The 20,108-nt window shown below is 40.0% G+C and overlaps 1 protein-coding gene across 5 annotated transcripts in view; it reads right to left on the minus strand.

Moving 5' to 3' along the window:
• Positions 1-20,108, minus strand: part of MGC68680 (uncharacterized protein) — an 86,377-nt gene that overhangs the window by 39,755 nt on the left and 26,514 nt on the right. The window contains exon 1 of one of the 5 annotated variants that reach the window (XM_041580914.1): positions 7,270-7,329. The gene's annotated coding sequence lies outside the window, so the exon portion shown is untranslated. 5 annotated transcript variants of the gene reach the window in all.

The following is a 20,108-nucleotide window of genomic DNA, read 5'->3' on the forward strand; positions in this document are numbered from 1 at the left end:
ACTTTTTTTCCTTAAAGGGATACTGTCATGGGAAAAAAAATTTTTTCAAAATGAATCAGTTAATAGTGCTGCTCCAGCAGAATTCTGCACTGAAATCCATTTCTCAAAAGAGCAAACAGATTTTTTTATATTCAATTTTGAAATCTGACATGGGGCTAGACATTTTCCCAGCTGCCCCTGGTCATGTGACTTGTGCCTGCACATTAGGAGAGAAATGCTTTCTGGCAGGCTGCTGTTTTTCCTTCTCAATGTAACGGAATGTGTCTCAGTGGGACCTGGATTTTACTATTGAGTGTTGTTCTTAGATCTACCAGGCAGCTGTTATCTTGTGTTAGGGAGCTGTTATCTGGTTACCTTCCCATTGTTCTGTTGTTTGGCTGCTGGGGGGGAAAAGGGAGGGGGTTGATATCACTCCAACTTGCAGTACAGCAGTAAAGAGTGATTGAAGTTTATCAGAGCACAAGTCACATGACTTGGGGCAGCTGGGAAATTGACAATATGTCTAGCCCAATGTCAGATTTCAAAATTGAATATAAAAAAATCTGTTTGCTCTTTTGAGAAATGGATTTTAGTTCAGAATTCTACTGGAGCAGCACTATTAACTGATTCATTTTGAAAAAATTTTTTTTTCCCATGACAGTATCCCTTTAAGATGCAGGAAGCAGAGAGGAACCGAAGAGGAGCCAATGGGATGGATGTGCACTCAAAACTGGGTTTGTCCCCCAAAAACTGGGACAGTTGGAAGGTATTGGACTGGGGGGAATCATTACTCCAACTTGGCCAGAGTCTTATCATATATGGTCAGAGCAAATTTAATCTAATTCAATTTGGCCGACTAAAATAACGTAAGTATGTAGACCCGGCAGAGTCTCGGCTCGCATTGTGAAAAACCCCAATACTGAAGAAGGGGTGGTTTCCCATTCAATTCAATTGCTATAGGAACTAGATGGAGCTGAAAAGAAAGCATTCAGAGAGCACAGCACACAGGAATTTTTATGGCCTGACTCCCGTGGGATCCAGTGTGGGTGTCTGATCTGCTCATTGCCACAACAATGTCACATAACATATGGCATCGGGAGTCAAGGGCAAAACTAAACAAAGCCCTCATGTAGTATAGATATAGGATATACAGGTATGGGATCTATTATCCAGAATGCTCGGAACCTGGGGTTTTCCGGATAACGGATTTTTCCATAATTTGGATCTTCATACCTTAAGTCTATTAGAAAGTCATGTAAACATGAAATAGGCCTAATAGGCTGGTTTTGCTTCCAATAAGGATTAATTATATCTTAGTTGGGATCAAGTACAAGTTACTGTTTTATTATTACACAGAAAAAGGAAATACTTTTTAAAAATTTTAATTGTCTGGATAAAATAGAGTCAATTTGGAACTTTCTGGATAACGGGTTTCCAGATAACAGACCCCATACCTGTACTCACAATAGTACTGATTTCCAGGTGTGTGCCAGCAGCGTTTACATGTCCTCCTGAAGGAGTTATCCCAATGGGCACAGGCACTGGGCTTTAATGACTGGTATGGGATGTATGAGCCCACATGCATTATCTATAAAGCTCAGAAACGTGCTTTTCCCATAGATATTGCCTGTAAATGTCAGTCTTCTTTAAGAACTGATCTTTGTGTCTTTGAAGTGTACTTTAATTGACTGGCAATTACAAGAGGCCCCAGTTGGCTTTAAGTGGCAGAGAATGGTCCCAGAGTATCTTGGCAATTTCATGGCATCCTCCAGGGGGCAAGGGCTATGTTTGTGGGTCTCCCCAGGGAAGGCAGATGGTGATTACACAAGGGAGGGCTGAGGGAATAACACAGACACTGATTTGAATTTAAATAGGTGACCCAGTGTTCCTGTCAATGGGAGTGGAAGAAATCACCTGATCCATTAATGCCCATGAGGCCCCGCGTTGGTGCATGAAATATAGATAAACAATAGTAAGTTTTCTGGTTCAAACACAACATTGCTTCAATACTAGGTCAGTCATGCAAGGATGTACTAAATAGTGAGCTCTCTCTCTCTCTCTCTCTCTCTCTCTCTCTCTCTCTCTCTCTCGTATATTACAAAAAGATATATTAGAAAGTCAGTGCATCACTTAGCAACGTTTCGGACAACACGTGTGTCCTTTGTCATGCCAGAAATTTTTTTTTCTGGCTTGACAAAGGACACATGTTTTGTCCGAAACGTTGCTAAGTGATGCACTGACTTTCTAATATATCTTTTTACGAGTGCTGCTTCTTTATATATATATATATATATATATATATATATATATATGTGTGCTGGGGGTGTCTGCACTCTGTCTCCTTTGAAGATGAGGTGCACGATCAATTTTAGTAATATAAATGATGAAGGGATGAGCAGACTCTTGTAAAGATGAATCAAGTGTTTTTATTTGTAACACAGCAGTGTGTCCACCTGGGGGGGAACGAAACATTGGACACACTGCTGTGTTACAAATAAAAACACTTGATTCATCCTTACAAGAGTCTGCTCATCCCTTCATCATATATATATATATATATATATATATATATATATATATATATATATATATATATATATATATATATATATATAGTGAATAAAGTACCCCCTCTTGTAAAATATAAGGATATTATAAGTTACCGAGGAGTTTCATGACCATATAAAAGTACGAGGCCGAAGGCCATGGAACTCTGAGGTAACTTCTAATATCCTCATATTTTGCAACTGGGGGTACTTTATTTATTATAATACACAAGTTTCAGTGAGTCATGTGACAGAAATGACATCAGAACTCACCGTTTATAAGGATATATATATATATATATATATATATATATATATATGGGATCTGTTATCTGAAAACCTGTATTTTTTTCTTTTTTTAAATATTTATTTACCTTTTTATTAACCCTTTAAGTGCCAGCAGAATTTCCCATTTTGGTTACGCGAAATGCCAGCCGTTTTTAAGCATTTTGTACTTGTTCAGTTTAACAAGGTTTTATTGTAGAAAAACCTCCATGAAACTAGGAAAATTATATATTGTTTTTTTCGTTTTAAAATGGGCTTTGACGTGCAAGCGGAATTTTGCTACTTTTCTGGGGATTTAATGTGAATTTTGGGTGAAATATGTAAAAAAAAATAAAATTGTTAAAAAATTATGTATATCTTGAGTTTTTTTTCCACAGAAAAGTTAATTTTACATGAATTTTTTTGTGTTTGTAAAAGCCCTAATCCTGCCAAGTCCAACGATACCCAATATGTATCAGTAACCCACTTTTTTTGTCCAGGAGTAACCCCCAAACTAAAACAGCATTTTGTAGAATTTTACACCAGAACAAATTGGATAAGCACACGTGACAGTTGATGCAGCATAACTTATATGTAAATCTAAATTATCCCTTCAAGTTTGGTATTTTTAGAAACTACAGACCTTCAGGTTTCTAGGGGTGCTGTAGTTTTTACTCAAAATTCAAATACATTTTACCAGTGCGTTGTGATATTTAGAGCTTTTTTGTTGAATTTTTAGTTTTTTTCTAAAATGCTAACTTAGACGCAGGAATAAATGTAAATCTGACAAAATAACACCGTTATAAATGCTATAATTACAGACAATTTGAAAGACAAACTTCTCCTGAACAAAATGATACCCCATATGTATGGATACACATAGAGACGCAGCCACCAAACACCCCAAAACAGGAGCAACGCATAAGGGCAATTGCAGTTGAAAATCTGGGGGCTGCGCTCTATGTGTACTACTTGCAGTTTTTCAGTCTAAACACCCCCCAAACTGTGAAATAACCCCCACAAACCTTATATGTCCGAAAAGTACACTTCTTCAGCTATTCAAAGATGCCATTCTTGCTTTTCTACACGGAGAATTGTGGCCGCAGTCATTCTTAGAAGTCAGCGATTTGGTCTAAAATAAAGGAAAAAAGAGTTCCAAAGTTAGATTTCTCCCACAGTTTCCATGGCAACTAACAAAAACCTGCTCAACAACAATCTGCAAGTTCCCCTGAATAGAATAATACCCCATATGTATGGATACACATAGAGACGCAGCCACCAAACACCCCAAAACAGGAGCAACGCATAAGGGCAATTGCAGTTGAAAATCTGGGGGCTGCGCTCTATGTGTACTACTTGCAGTTTTTCAGTCTAAACACCCCCCAAACTGTGAAATAACCCCCACAAACCTTATATGTCCGAAAAGTACACTTCTTCAGCTATTCAAAGATGCCATTCTTGCTTTTCTACACGGAGAATTGTGGCCGCAGTCATTCTTAGAAGTCAGCGATTTGGTCTAAAATAAAGGAAAAAAGAGTTCCAAAGTTAGATTTCTCCCACAGTTTCCATGGCAACTAACAAAAACCTGCTCAACAACAATCTGCAAGTTCCCCTGAATAGAATAATACCCCATATGTATGGATACACATAGAGACGCAGCCACCAAACACCCCAAAACAGGAGCAACGCATAAGGCCAATTGCAGTTGAAAATCTGGGGGCTGCGCTCTATGTGTACTACTTGCAGTTTTTCAGTCTAAACACCCCCCAAACTGTGAAATAACCCCCACAAACCTTATATGTCCGAAAAGTACACTTCTTCAGGTATTCAAAGATGCCATTCTGGCTTTTCTACACGGAGAATTGTGGCCGCAGTCATTCTTAGAAGTCAGCGATTTGGTCTGAAATAAAGGAAAAAAGAGTTCCAAAGTTAGATTTCTCCCAAAGTTTCCATGGCAACTAACAAAAACCTGCTCAACAACAATCTGCAAGTTCCCCTGAATAGGACAATACCCCATATGTATGGATACACATAGAGACGCAGCCACCAAACACCCCAAAACAGGAGCAACGCATAAGGCCAATTGCAGTTGAAAATCTGGGGGCTGCGCTCTATGTGTCCTACTTGCAGTTTTTCAGTCTAAACACCCCCCAAACTGTGAAATAACCCCCACAAACCTCATATGCCCGAAAAGTACACTTCTTCAGGTATTCAAAGATGCCATTCTTGCTTTTCTACACGGAGAATTGTGGCCGCAGTCATTCTTAGAAGTCAGCAATTTGGTCTGAAATAAAGGAAAAAAGAGTTCCAAAGTTAGATTTCTCCCAAAGTTTCCATGGCAACTAACAAAAACCTGCTCAACAACAATCTGCAAGTTCCCCTGAATAGAACAATACCTCATATGTATGGATACACATAGAGACGCAGCCACCAAACACCCCAAAACAGGAGCAACGCATAAGGCCAATTGCAGTTGAAAATCTGGGGGCTGCGCTCTATGTGTACTACTTGCAGTTTTTCAGTCTAAACACCCCCCAAACTGTGAAATAACCCCCACAAACCTTATATGTCCGAAAAGTACACTTCTTCAGCTATTCAAAGATGCCATTCTTGCTTTTCTACACGGAGAATTGTGGCCGCAGTCATTCTTAGAAGTCAGCAATTTGGTCTAAAAAAAAGGAAAAGAGAGTTCCAAAGTTAGATTTCTCCCAAAGTTTCCATGGCAACTAACAAAAACCTGCTCAACAACAATCTGCAAGTTCCCCTGAATAGAACAATACCCCATATGTATGGATACACATAGAGACGCAGCCACCAAACACCCCAAAACAGGAGCAACGCATAAGGGCAATTGCAGTTGAAAATCTGGGGGCTGCGCTCTATGTGTACTACTTGCAGTTTTTCATTCTAAACACCCCCCAAACTGTGAAATAACCCCCACAAACCTTATATGTCCGAAAAGTACACTTCTTCAGCTATTCAAAGATGCCATTCTTGCTTTTCTACACGGAGAATTGTGGCCGCAGTCATTCTTAGAAGTCAGCAATTTGGTCTAAAAAAAAGGAAAAGAGAGTTCCAAAGTTAGATTTCTCCCAAAGTTTCCATGGCAACTAACAAAAACCTGCTCAACAACAATCTGCAAGTTCCCCTGAATAGAACAATACCCCATATGTATGGATACACATAGAGACGCAGCCACCAAACACCCCAAAACAGGAGCAACGCATAAGGGCAATTGCAGTTGAAAATCTGGGGGCTGCGCTCTATGTGTACTACTTGCAGTTTTTCAGTCTAAACACCCCCCAAACTGTGAAATAACCCCCACAAACCTTATATGTCCGAAAAGTACACTTCTTCAGCTATTCAAAGATGCCATTCTTGCTTTTCTACACGGAGAATTGTGGCCGCAGTCATTCTTAGAAGTCAGCAATTTGGTCTAAAAAAAAGGAAAAGAGAGTTCCAAAGTTCGATTTCTCCCAAAGTTTCCATGGCAACTAACAAAAACCTGCTCAACAACAATCTGCAAGTTCCCCTGAATAGAACAATACCCCATATGTATGGATACACATAGAGACGCAGCCACCAAACACCCCAAAACAGGAGCAACGCATAAGGGCAATTGCAGTTGAAAATCTGGGGGCTGCGCTCTATGTGTACTACTTGCAGTTTTTCAGTCTAAACACCCCCAAACTGTGAAATAACCCCCACAAACCTTATATGTCCGAAAAGTACACTTCTTCAGCTATTCAAAGATGCCATTCTTGCTTTTCTACACGGAGAATTGTGGCCGCAGTCATTCTTAGAAGTCAGCAATTTGGTCTAAAAAAAAGGAAAAGAGAGTTCCAAAGTTAGATTTCTCCCAAAGTTTCCATGGCAACTAACAAAAACCTGCTCAACAACAATCTGCAAGTTCCCCTGAATAGAACAATACCCCATATGTATGGATACACATAGAGACGCAGCCACCAAACACCCCAAAACAGGAGCAACGCATAAGGGCAATTGCAGTTGAAAATCTGGGGGCTGCGCTCTATGTGTACTACTTGCAGTTTTTCAGTCTAAACACCCCCCAAACTGTGAAATAACCCCCACAAACCTTATATGTCCGAAAAGTACACTTCTTCAGCTATTCAAAGATGCCATTCTTGCTTTTCTACACGGAGAATTGTGGCCGCAGTCATTCTTAGAAGTCAGCAATTTGGTCTAAAAAAAAGGAAAAGAGAGTTCCAAAGTTCGATTTCTCCCAAAGTTTCCATGGCAACTAACAAAAACCTGCTCAACAACAATCTGCAAGTTCCCCTGAATAGAACAATACCCCATATGTATGGATACACATAGAGACGCAGCCACCAAACACCCCAAAACAGGAGCAACGCATAAGGGCAATTGCAGTTGAAAATCTGGGGGCTGCGCTCTATGTGTACTACTTGCAGTTTTTCAGTCTAAACACCCCCCAAACTGTGAAATAACCCCCACAAACCTTATATGTCCGAAAAGTACACTTCTTCAGCTATTCAAAGATGCCATTCTTGCTTTTCTACACGGAGAATTGTGGCCGCAGTCATTCTTAGAAGTCAGCAATTTGGTCTAAAAAAAGGAAAAGAGAGTTCCAAAGTTAGATTTCTCCCAAAGTTTCCATGGCAACTAACAAAAACCTGCTCAACAACAATCTGCAAGTTCCCCTGAATAGAACAATACCCCATATGTATGGATACACATAGAGACGCAGCCACCAAACACCCCAAAACAGGAGCAACGCATAAGGGCAATTGCAGTTGAAAATCTGGGGGCTGCGCTCTATGTGTACTACTTGCAGTTTTTCAGTCTAAACACCCCCCAAACTGTGAAATAACCCCCACAAACCTTATATGCCCGAAAAGTACACTTCTTCAGCTATTCAAAGATGCCATTCTTGCTTTTCTACACGGAGAATTGTGGCCGCAGTCATTCTTAGAAGTCTGCAATTTGGTCTAAAACAAAGGAAAAAAGAGTTCCAAAGTTAGATTTCTCCCAAAGTTTCCATGGCAACTAACAAAAACCTGCTCAACAACAATCTGCAAGTTCCCCTGAATAGAACAATACCCCATATGTATGGATACACATAGAGACGCAGACACCAAACACCCCAAAACAGGAGCAACGCATAAGGGCAATTGCAGTTGAAAATCTGGGGGCTGCGCTCTATGTGTACTACTTGCAGTTTTTCAGTCTAAACACCCCCCAAACTGTGAAATAACCCCCACAAACCTTATATGCCCGAAAAGTACACTTCTTCAGCTATTCAAAGATGCCATTCTTGCTTTTCTACACGGAGAATTGTGGCCGCAGTCATTCTTAGAAGTCTGCAATTTGGTCTAAAACAAAGGAAAAAAGAGTTCCAAAGTTAGATTTCTCCCAAAGTTTCCATGGCAACTAACAAAAACCTGCTCAACAACAATCTGCAAGTTCCCCTGAATAGAACAACACCCCATATGTATGGATACACATAGAGACGCAGCCACCAAACACCCCAAAACAGGAGCAACGCATAAGGGCAATTGCAGTTGAAAATCTGGGGGCTGCGCTCTATGTGTACTACTTGCAGTTTTTCAGTCTAAACACCCCCCAAACTGTGAAATAACCCCCACAAACCTTATATATCCGAAAAGTACCCTTCTTCAGCTATTCAAAGATGCCATTCTTGCTTTTCTACACGGAGAATTGTGGCCGCAGTCATTCTTAGAAGTCAGCGATTTGGTCTGAAATAAAGGAAAAAAGAGTTCCAAAGTTAGATTTCTCCCAAAGTTTCCATGGCAACTAACAAAAACCTGCTCAACAACAATCTGCAAGTTCCCCTGAATAGAACAATACCCCATATGTATGGATACACATAGAGACACAGCCCCCAAACACCCCAAAACAGGCACAATGCGTAATATTGGGGCTGCAAATTTATGTACAGTTCTCAAGTTTTTTCATCATAAACTGCCCCTTACCTGTAAAATAACCCCCATAAACCATATATATCCGAAAAGTACACTTCTTCAGCTATTCAAAGATGCCATTCTCGCTTTTCTACACAGAGAATTGTGGCTGCAATCATTCATAGAAGTCAGCAATTTGGTCTGAAATAAAGGAAAAAAGATATAAAAAGTTATATTTTTCTCTAAGTTTCCATGGCAACTGAGAAAAACCTGCTCAATAACAATCTGCACGTTCCCCTGAATAAAATGATACCCCATATGTATAAATAGACATAGATACGCAGCCACCAAACACCCCAAAACAGGCACAATGTCTAATATTGGTTCTGTGAATTTATGTGCAAGTATCCATATTTCATCCTAAACTGTCCCTTACCAATGAAATAACCCCCAAAAACTATAGATTTCTTGAAAATAAACACCTTCAACTATTCAGAGATGCCATTCTTGCTTTACTATGTGGAGAATTGTGGTTGCATTCCATTGTAAAACTCTGTGCTTTGGTCTGAAATAAAGGAAAATACAATGTACAAAGTTAGATTTATCCCCAAGAATTCTCCTAGAGAATTTTGGGGCTACTCTGTGGATCTGTATATGGTTGCTACTACCCCATATTAACCCCAAAACATATTTCACTCACCATTTTGGATTCAGTGGAGCGTCTTTGAGTTTCATCTGTCCTGTGGTGTTACAATACCAATTTGTTTGCTTCTTCCTACACTATTTCAGCAATGACAAAATCTGTACCACATTTGCAGATATATTTACCAACAAAATCCATAGTAAATTTGGCCCATAAATTATGCAAGTGTCCTAAGAAGTTTAGGAATTTAGGTGGCAACAATAAGGATTGGGGCATTAGCAGCGGAGATAAAATTATGCCCAGCAGCAGAAGTTTGTAGAAAGCTGGTGCCCCACTGGTAACAGGTATGGCAAAGTGCTATTAGGGCTGGGACACACTGGGCGATTTAGTCGCCTGGCGACTAATCGCCGCGACTTTTCTCCCCGAATGCCTCCCTTCGCTATGCGCCTGTCTAAAATGAAAAATCGCCTGCGCTAATCACACGCGGCGATTCATTTTCCGAAGTCGCCCGAAGTTGCCTCAGGAAACTTCGGGCGACTTCGGAAAACGAATCGCCACGTGTGATTAGCGCAGGCGATTTTTCATTTTAGCCAGGCGCAGAGCGAGGGGAGGCATTCGGGGAGAAAAGTCGCAGAGATTAGTCGCCAGGCGACTAAATCTCCCCAAATCTCCCAGTGTGTCCCAGCCCTTAGTATTCAGAGAGCACTGCAACTTAGTCTAACCTAAACACTGCTTATATATTCACTTTGTGCTATAAGTACAAAAAAATGGATTATTCCAACCACAACTTATCAGGAAAAATATGCTGAATGCATACACTAAGAACAAATCTAAACGATAGACCATAGTGTTTCGGTCACCCTGTGCTCAAAAACCTTTGCTATTCAAGAAAACTGAAGACATACTACCCACAAATCCAGAGATGCCTAAATCTACAAAAACAAATGCAAATGTTGCCCAGAAATACAGACAAAACTATAGATAACTGCGCTGATAGATGAGCTTTTGAGGTGCCAGTAAAAAAAAAGACTTGTGGCATCAGCATTAGAGATGCACATCATCCCACGTATTCATCACGCACCACAAGTTCTATCGTGCGCCCTCTCGACCAACCAGCACCTCAGTTCGCTATGGCACCAGCGCAATACAAATGCTATCCATAACACTACAACTGGCCTAAAGCACCGTAGCTCAACACAAAAGCTGAATGCATATACTAATAACAAACCTATATACACACACAACTGTTTTTACTGCTACACAGCACAAAAAAATTGCACACCCTGTGCCAAATCCTACACCATAAATCAAAGATCATTACTATACAGAAAAAAAACTGCCAACTTTTATTTTGTCAAACTTTTTTTTTCATTACCAATATCTATAACCTATTTATAAATGAAGAAGGGACCTGCCAAAATGATCTCAATTGGGGGCTTGAATCTAAAAAACCACTGCACAAAAAACGCTTCACTTTGACAGCACAAAAAAAGCTTCACTTTGACAGCACACCTAACCAATTACTGCTAGTGTGTGCACAAAAACCTAGAGCGTGAAATGTTAGATCTCAATGGGGGGCTTGAATCTGAAAAAAACACTGCACAAAACACAAAAAAAAAACAGTGCATGAATCTGAAAAACCACTGCACAAAACACAAAAAAAAGTGCATGAATCTGAAAAACCACTGCACAACACAAAAAAAAAGTGCATGAATCTGAAAAACCACTGCACAAAACACAAAAAAAGTGCATGAATCTGAAAAACCACTGCACAAAACACAAAAAAAGTGCATGAATCTGAAAAACCACTGCACAAAACACAAAAAAAAAGTGCATGAATCTGAAAAACCACTGCACAAAACACAAAAAAAAGTGCATGAATCTGAAAAACCACTGCACAAAACACAAAAAAAAAAGTGCATCACTTTGCCAGCACACCTAACCACCTAAACAGAGAATGCCAAGCTTACTATACAGATTTACTAAATCCTTTTACCACCAACAAACCCAGAGAGCCCTAACCTACCAACACAACACAGAATTCAAGCCCTCTCGTAGTGTACCACAGTGTGGTACACCTCAAAACAGGGTTCGAAACACAAAGCAGGCTTGCTAGGACACTTGGGACAAAAATACCGCACATCTTTTCTAACACCCCTGGAACGACAAACCTTACAAGCTCTCTGGGCATATCTTTTATTAGGTGTTGGTGGAATTTGGGCAATGAAATGCTTACCCACCATTCGGGCAACATTGTCATTGCCAGGCACATCTGGAACCTCCTGTACATCTCCAAACAAAAGGGCAGGGAGCAGTTGCAGCAGAAAATTGTAATAAGACAATTTGGGGCCTGGTACTGCCGCCTTGTAAACGACATAAGAATTATAGAGGGCCATTTGAATCATGTAAATTGCTGCTTTTTTGTACCAGGCCCTGGTTTTTCTGGTGGCGTCATAGTAAGTTTGAATTTGGTCTGTTTTATCGACGCCACCCATATGCTTACTATAATCTTTACAACAGAGTGGCTTTGATTTTGCGGGCCTGCCACGTCTGTGTTGGACAACTACACTCTCATTGTGGATAGTAGTAAGCATAAAAACATTTTTTGTGTCTGCAAATTTTAGGGCCAGGAGCTCATCGGTTCTTAGAGCATGTACTTCTCCACGTTTCAATTTCTTGTCCACCAGTTCCTTAGGCAGTCCTTTGCGGTTTTGCCTAACGGTGCCACAGGCAAGGGTGTCCAAGCAATAAAGGGTCCTAAATAAGAGGATGCTCGTGTAAAAGTTATCCACGTATAAGTGGTAACCTCGGCCCAACAGTGGAGTTATGAGCTCCCAGACAATTTTACCACTGGCAGTCAAATCAAGGGGACAACCGGGGGGGTCCAAATTAGAGTCCTTTCCTTCATAGAACATGAAAAAACTAGTATAGCCCGTGCTGCTTTCGCAGAGTTTGTAAAATTTCATCCCATAGCGAGCCCGCTTACTAGGGATGTATTGGCGAAATCTAAGGCGCCCTTTGAAGAGCAAAAGGGACTCGTCCACACAAATATTTTGGGAGGGGGTGTAGACCTCTGCGAAGCGCTGAGACAGGCTATCTATAAGGGGCCTCAATTTGTAAAGCCTGTCGTGACCGGGCTCATTAGGGGGAACAGCCGCTGCGTTGTCGTTAAAGTGAAGAAACCGCAGTAAAATTTGGTAACGGTTTCTTGGCATAACGGCTGAAAAAAGAGGGATGGAAAGGACTGTAGTGGTATCCCAGTATGAGGCTAAGGTGTTACGTTCTACGAGTCCCATTGCCAATGTGAGTGCCAGGAATCTTTTGATTTCACCGACATTAGTGGGATACCACGCATGGGCTCTTGAATACCCTGGTAAAGGGTGGCTGGCAAGATACTGCTCAGCGTATAAATTTGTAAAATGGACCATGTCCTGTAGGATGGCCTCTGTAATAAATTGATTGAAGAAATCTAGGATTTGAAAGTTAGTGGTGTCCACCTTGACGCCCGCGACTGCAGTGAATGGGGGAATTTCTGGGGCATAATTACAGGGAGGCCCCCACACAGGCGCTCCAACTGCTGCATCACCACTACCCTCACCCTCTTCAACCTCCATGGGAGCATCTGGCACACTGCCACCAGCCTCTGACTCGTCAGCAGTAAGTGTGCCGCCACTACTAGTCTCTGCGCTAATAGTGCTGCTATCACCTACCTCTGATTCCTCAGTAGAGGCATCAGATGGGACATACTCAGAATCTGAATCGCTGAATTCCTCTGAGCTGGAGTCCATGCAAAACCTAGCCGCTTCCTCAGCGGTATAAAACCGTTTGGCCATTGTGCCAGAAATATACAGACAATTGCAAAACTATGAATCAATAGGCAGTCAAACAAATGAGAAAGCAAGACAGCTCCTACTTGAAATATGAGAATAATAAAAAGCCAGCAAAATATGACCAAGCACTGCTAATACAAACAAACAGAACAAAAAAAAAAAAAACACAAGCTAGCAAGATGACCAAAAGTTAACCCCTCCCAATATAAACAACCAGAACAAAAAAAAAAAAACCAAGCCAGCAAGATGACCAAGAATTAACCCCTGCTAATATAAACAACCAGAATAAAAAAAAACCAAGCCAGCAAGATGACCAAGAATTAACCCCTGCTAATATAAACAACCAGAATAAAAAAAAAAACCAAGCCAGCAAGATGACCAAGAATTAACCCCTGCTAATATAAACCACCAGAACAAAACAAAAAAACACAAGCCAGCAAATTTCTGGGACAATCAGCTGAATGAAGCAGAATAAGACCACTAAAACTAAGTCACAGCAAAGGGAACGTTTTTTAGGGGCACTAAACAAGCAATAAAGAACAGTGCAAAGAAAACTCTTGAATACAATCACTAAAATGCAATAACACTACCCAAAGCAATAAAACAACAACTGAAATCAGTGGTCAAGGGTCCTAGATGCACTAGTGTCCCTGCAAAGAAAACCTTTTTTGGGGAGCTAAGCAAGTAGTAAAAAATGCAAGGGAAAAACTGAATATAATCAACAAGATGCAGCAAAATTACTGTTATTGGAGTGAAACTGGTGGTCAGAACTATAGATCCACCAGCGTCACTGCAAAGGGAAACTTTTCTAGGGAACTAAATCAGCAGTAAAGGACAATGCAAAGAATAAACTAAAAAAATCACCAAAAGCAATGAAAATTACTGTTATTGGAGTGAAATCAGTGGTCTGGACTATAGATCCACCAGCGTCACTGCAAAGGGAAACTTTTCTAGGGAACTAAATCAGCAGTAAAGGACAATGCAAAGGGGAAACCAGCAGTAAAGAACAATGCAAAGAATAAACTAATAAAATCACCAAAAGCAATAAAAATTAAGTTTTTGGGGTGAAATCGGTAGTCTGAACTATAGATCCACCAGTATTACGGCAAAGGGAAACCAGTAGTAAAGAACAATGCAAAGGGGAACTAAACCAGCAGTAAAGAACAATGCAAAGGGGAAATAAACCAATAAGAGCAATAAAAAACACAAACCAATGATAAAATGGCAAAAAACAGTAAAAAGCAATCAAATAATTGTAATACAAGATCAGAAATAAAGTTTGAACAACAAATAAAGAAAAACTACTAAAGAAAGCAAAGAAAAAAAAGTAAAGAAAAAAAGTATAGAGAAAAAAGTAAGAGTAAGTGTGAGTGTGAGTGTGAGTGTGTGCTTGGCAAAGTTGCCTGTAAGTGTGTTTTAGTGCAAAAGTGTACTAAGGCCAAAGAGAGAAGAAAAAAAAAAAAAAAAGAAAAAAAATTTTTTTTAGACAGTTATAAACAGAAATAAACAGAAATAAAGGGTGTAGAGAGGTGTAGTTGAGCTCACTCAGTCGAATCCAGGCAATCAAAGCGACCAACTCGGCAGGAAACCAGCAGAATGGCAGCAGGGGGGCTCCAACTGTAGCAGATGCGCAGCAGGAGTGGAAGGGGCGGCGCTTTCCGGGTGTAATTTATGGGGGGAGCAGTGGAGACGTCATCACTGTGCTCCTTGCGTCTCCACTGCTCCTATTGGCTGCCCAAAACCGATCGCTTACCGGATCGGTAAGTATAACCTTATTTGCTCGTTGCCTAGGGGGTTCTGAACGGAACAGAAGCGGTGCGCAGCTTTTAAATGCGCACCGCTTTCTGCAGGGAGGGAAATGCTGCAGAACGTAGAATCTACGTTCTGTGGCATTTCAAGTACCTTTGCCACAGAACGTAGATTCTACGATCTGTGGCATTTAAAAGGTTAACAATACATACATAAAAAAAGAACATTTGTTTGTCCAATACATCTCAATAAAAAAAGATGAAGATATATACAGTGCAGGCAAATAGAGACATACATTTCTCTAACCGTATTATCTTTATTTCTGGGGTACAGGTACTTGTGTATCTATCCCGTGCATCACAACAGCAAATAGTACAAACAAGTATAATTTGTTTCTATATTTTCCTTGTTTACTTAAAATCTCAACAATTCTTTAATTATCTAAGTGGGCTGTAGAACATCCAGATTAATTTCCACATATTGTTGCCCTTATTCGGGTATTAGCATATCATCTACATAATGATTATGTGAACACATCCTATTTTTGCCAATGGTTGGATTATTGTTGCTCTCTCTTTTTTTTTTCCTTCTAAATATCTAAATATAAACCATCTTGACCAGAATTCCAGGTATTCTATGTAATTATCATTTATCCATGCTGTAAATTCTTCCATCTGACTTATCTCTGTAACCACAGCTACCCAATTTTCAACCGTGGGAGAGTTTTTATCTCTCCAGTGTAAAGGTATAAGATAAGAGATTTAGCAGCTATTATCAACTGTAATAAATTATCTCTATTTTTCCTTCCTATTTTACCTAACCCAAAAAATAGTATGATATTTGCTGGGCACCATGATGAAGCCAACACTCCTGTGACTTCCTCACAAATAGCTAAGATTGAGTTCCAAAACGTTGTCAGTACCAGGCATGTAATGTTATGACCCTTGATCCTTCTCACACCTCCAACATCTATCATTTTCACTAAGGCCCATTTGTTTCAGGACCACCGGAGTCCTATACCATCTAGATATTAACTTATAAGAATATTGCCGAAATTTATTACTCACAAACCTGTTATCCAGAAAGCTCTGTATTACAGAATGGCCCTCTCCCATATACTCTATTTTATCAAAATTTTTAAAAATTATTTCATTTTTCTGTGTAATAATAAAACATTCGCTTGTACTTGATCCCAACTAAGATATAATTAATCCTTATTGGAAGCAAAACCAGCCTATTGGCTTTATTTCATGTTTATATGATTTCCTAGTAGATTTAAGGTATGGAGATCAAAATTATGGAAAGATCCGTTATCTGGCAAGCCCAAGGTCCCGAGCATTTTGGATAACAGGTCCCATACCTGTATATATATTATATATATATATATATCTCATTGTTTCATCAGAAGTGAGAGTCAGTGTTTGCACGTATCAAGTAGCGACTGGTTAAATGAATGTTTAGAGAGCAAGCCCACGCAGCACAGGAGTTGTTTATACAGGCCAGACACTCTGATCACATCTGATTAAACATTAACCACAAAATAACCACCAGGGATGAAATAGCAATACCCTGTTTGATCTGACGTATCTGGGAGTCCTTAGATTAGAGTCCTGCGCGGACCCAACCCCAACCTGCAACCCCAAACCCGAATAATTTCCCACTTTGATCCGCTACCCGACCCGAACCCCAACTGCCTTATCCACAACCCGCAGACCACAATTAAACAGGAAGTGATGTTGCTGCAAACCAGAAGTGACATCATCAAAAGCGGGCGGGGACAGAAAAAAGTTTTGGGAAACGTTAAAAGGAGTCAAATAGAGACATAAGACAAGAAACATAAGATAAGAAATTTAGATAAGCAACCAGCTTCTATACCCGCACCGGAAAATCCTTTTTTTTTCGGGTAACACGCAGGTACCTGAGCCGCCGCAGGACTCTACCTTGGATCCTCCACCTGCCTCTGTCCTTTCTGTGTTATGAAAGCTAAAGGGATATTATTTTGTCCTGTTATGACTCTGAAAATGGACAAGAGCACTGCCATGTCTGATGTTTCTTACAAGCTCCAACTGGGGGCGCTGTTTTAGTTACTTCTTAGCAGCACCTACTAAAATGCTTTGCTGTAGCACTAATTCTACTGTATATACAGCGGATATCTGGCAGCCACGTGGATATATTAATGGCAGGCAAAACTGCCAGTTATGCAGCCAAGCAGTTGCTTATTATTGGATTATCCATGCAGATGGACCAATGGCAGTTTTCCCATGACAGGGGCCATATGGGCAGAATTGGAAGGAATCTGCAATGTCACCTCTAAGCACCAGGAAAGGACAATAGGAAATAACATTTGTTTGGACAAATGGAACGTCAGTGTAAAAAGGGCCCCACTGAGGTACCACATATGCCCAGATGGCCAGGCAGGAAGAATCCAAGCAGGTATTGGCCACCATAAGGGATCATAAAGTGCAGAATAAAGGAAAGACTTTTCTGAATCAGAGGTAAAAACAGCATATGAATAAGAAATGTTTTCATTTAATCGTACACAATAAGTAAAAGACACGTATCCAACATACATGCCAAAGGTCTCATACCAGCAAACACGGAAGGTGAATATTTCCCCTTTAAAAGGATACACTGAAGTGGTAATAAAGGGCAACTTTTCGTTACATAGAAGAATACAAGGTAACATTAGAAATATAAGGGACTAAAACATATATATTTAAAAGGAATATTCACCTTTGAGTTACCCTTTTGTCCCTCTTTTGATTTCCAAAATGTTGGGAGGTATGCTTTACTTGATGATGTAGAGAGGGATATTCTGAGGCAATTTGCCATTGGCTTTTATTCTTTATTATTTGTGGTTTTTGAGTTATTTATCTTCAGCAGCTCTCCAGTTTGTAATTTCAGCAATCTGGTTGCTAGGGTCCAAATTACCCTAGCAACCATGCATTCATTTGAATAGCAGACAGGAATATGAATAGGAGAGGGGCTGAATAGAAGGATGAGTAATAAAAAGTAGCAATAACAATACATTTGTAGCCTTAAAGAGCATTCATTTTTAGAGGGGGTCAGTGACCCCCATTTGAAAGATGGAAAGAGTCAGAAGAAATTCAAAAACTATAAAAAAAAAATAAAAAATGAAGACCAATTGAAAATATTCATATTCCAGTCTCTTATTCAAATCAATGCATGGCTGCTAGGGGAATTGGGACCCTAGCAACCAGATGGCTGAAATTGCAAGCTGCTGAATAAAAAGCTAAATAACTCAAAAACCACAAATAATAAAAAATGAAAACCAATTGTAAATGGCCTCATATTTACAATATCATTTTTACCCTGTATCAAACTAACAGTGAACTCAAAAGTGCACAACCCCATGTGTATAGCTACTAGCCCTGCCCCAGCTTTGGCCACTAATCAAAGTGAATGGGGTGATAATGAACAGTTTTCCCCCCACCCATGGAGCTACAAAACACCCGTGAGACAACGTATTTAACTGGTTTATGTGCCATTGCCATTAAGTGCTTTTCTTTCATCTGTATATGGGATTGGAAATACACAGCTACTGGCTTTCTCTGCTAATTCCTCATGTTAGAGAACTGCCTGTGCACCTCCCTAGATACAAGCTGAAACATCCCACCATGACTCCCACTGAATTCCACATCCATGACATTTTTACGTAAAGGGGAGAGTCGTTCTATTCCCTGACACATTTACCCTCATTTTTTTATTGGGGTCCTCTATATTTGGAGACAGACATCCTCTCTGCACAGTGCTATGATTCCTCTGCATTAGATATACACCTAGGACTGGATTTTATGGACCTTAAAGGAACAGTTCAGTATAAAAATAAAAACTGGCTAAATAGATAGGCTGTGCAAAGTAATAAATGTATCTAATATAGTTAGTTAGCCAAAAATGTAATGTATAAAGGCTGGAGTGAGTGGATGTGTAACATAATAGCCAGAACACTACTTCCTGCTTTTCAGCTCTCTTGCTTTCCACTGATTGGTTACCCTGGCTACCAGGCAGTAACCAATCACAGACTTGAGGGGGGGGGCACATGGGTCATATCTGTTGCTTTTGAATCTGAGCTGAATGCTGAGGATCAATTACAAACTCACTGAACAGTTATGTCCCATGTGGCCCCCCTTATAGTCACTGACTAACTCAGAGTTAGAGAGCTGAAAAGCAGGAAGTAGTGTTCTGGCTATTATGTTACACATCCACTCAATTTTTGGATAACTAACTATATTAGATATTTTTTTTATTTTGCACAGACTATCTATTTACCCAGTTTGTTTTGTCACACTGAACTGTTCCTTTAAGAAGGAAACTGAAAGCAGTTCTCTTTAAGCACCACAATCTATTCCCAGTCAACAAATCATTCAGCTAAACACAAACTCATAAATGTTAATATTACCCATCACCTTGTCATATAGCTAACTCTGAGTATAACTCATGTATTATAAGGGATAATGTACCCCCTACTGTAAATGATAAGGACATTAGAAGTCACTGAGGGGTTGTTCTGTGACCATATAAAGACACAAGGCTGCAGGCTGAGTTATACAGGGAACTCTGAGTATCACTCATGTATTATAAGGGATAATGGACCCCCTACTGTAAATGATAAGGATATTAGAAGTCACTGAGGGGTTGTTCTGTGACCATATAAAGGCACAAGGCTGCAGGCTGAGTTATAAAAGGAACTCTGAGTATCACTCATGTATTATAAGGGATAATGTACCCCCTACTGTAAATGATAAGGATATTAGAAGTCACTGAGGGGTTGTTCTGTGACCATATAAAGGCACAAGGCTGCAGGCTGAGTTATAAAAGGAACTCTGAGTATCACTCATGTATTATAAGGGATAATGTACCCCCTACTGTAAATGATAAGGACATTAGAAGTCACTGAGGGGTTGTTCTGTGACCATATAAAGGCACAAGGCTGCTGGCTGAGTTATACAGGGAACTCTGAGTATCACTCATGTATTATAAGGGATAATGTACCCCCTACTGTAAATGATAAGGATATTAGAAGTCACTGAGGGGTTGTTCTGTGACCATATAAAGGCACAAGGCTGCAGGCTGAGTTATACAGGGAACTCTGAGTATCACTCATGTATTATAAGGGATAATATACCCCCTACTGTAAATGATAAGGATATTAGAAGTCACTGAGGGGTTGTTC

The sequence above is a fragment of the Xenopus laevis genome, chromosome 2L (genome assembly GCF_017654675.1).
Source record: "Xenopus laevis strain J_2021 chromosome 2L, Xenopus_laevis_v10.1, whole genome shotgun sequence".
Lineage (NCBI taxonomy): Eukaryota > Metazoa > Chordata > Amphibia > Anura > Pipidae > Xenopus > Xenopus laevis.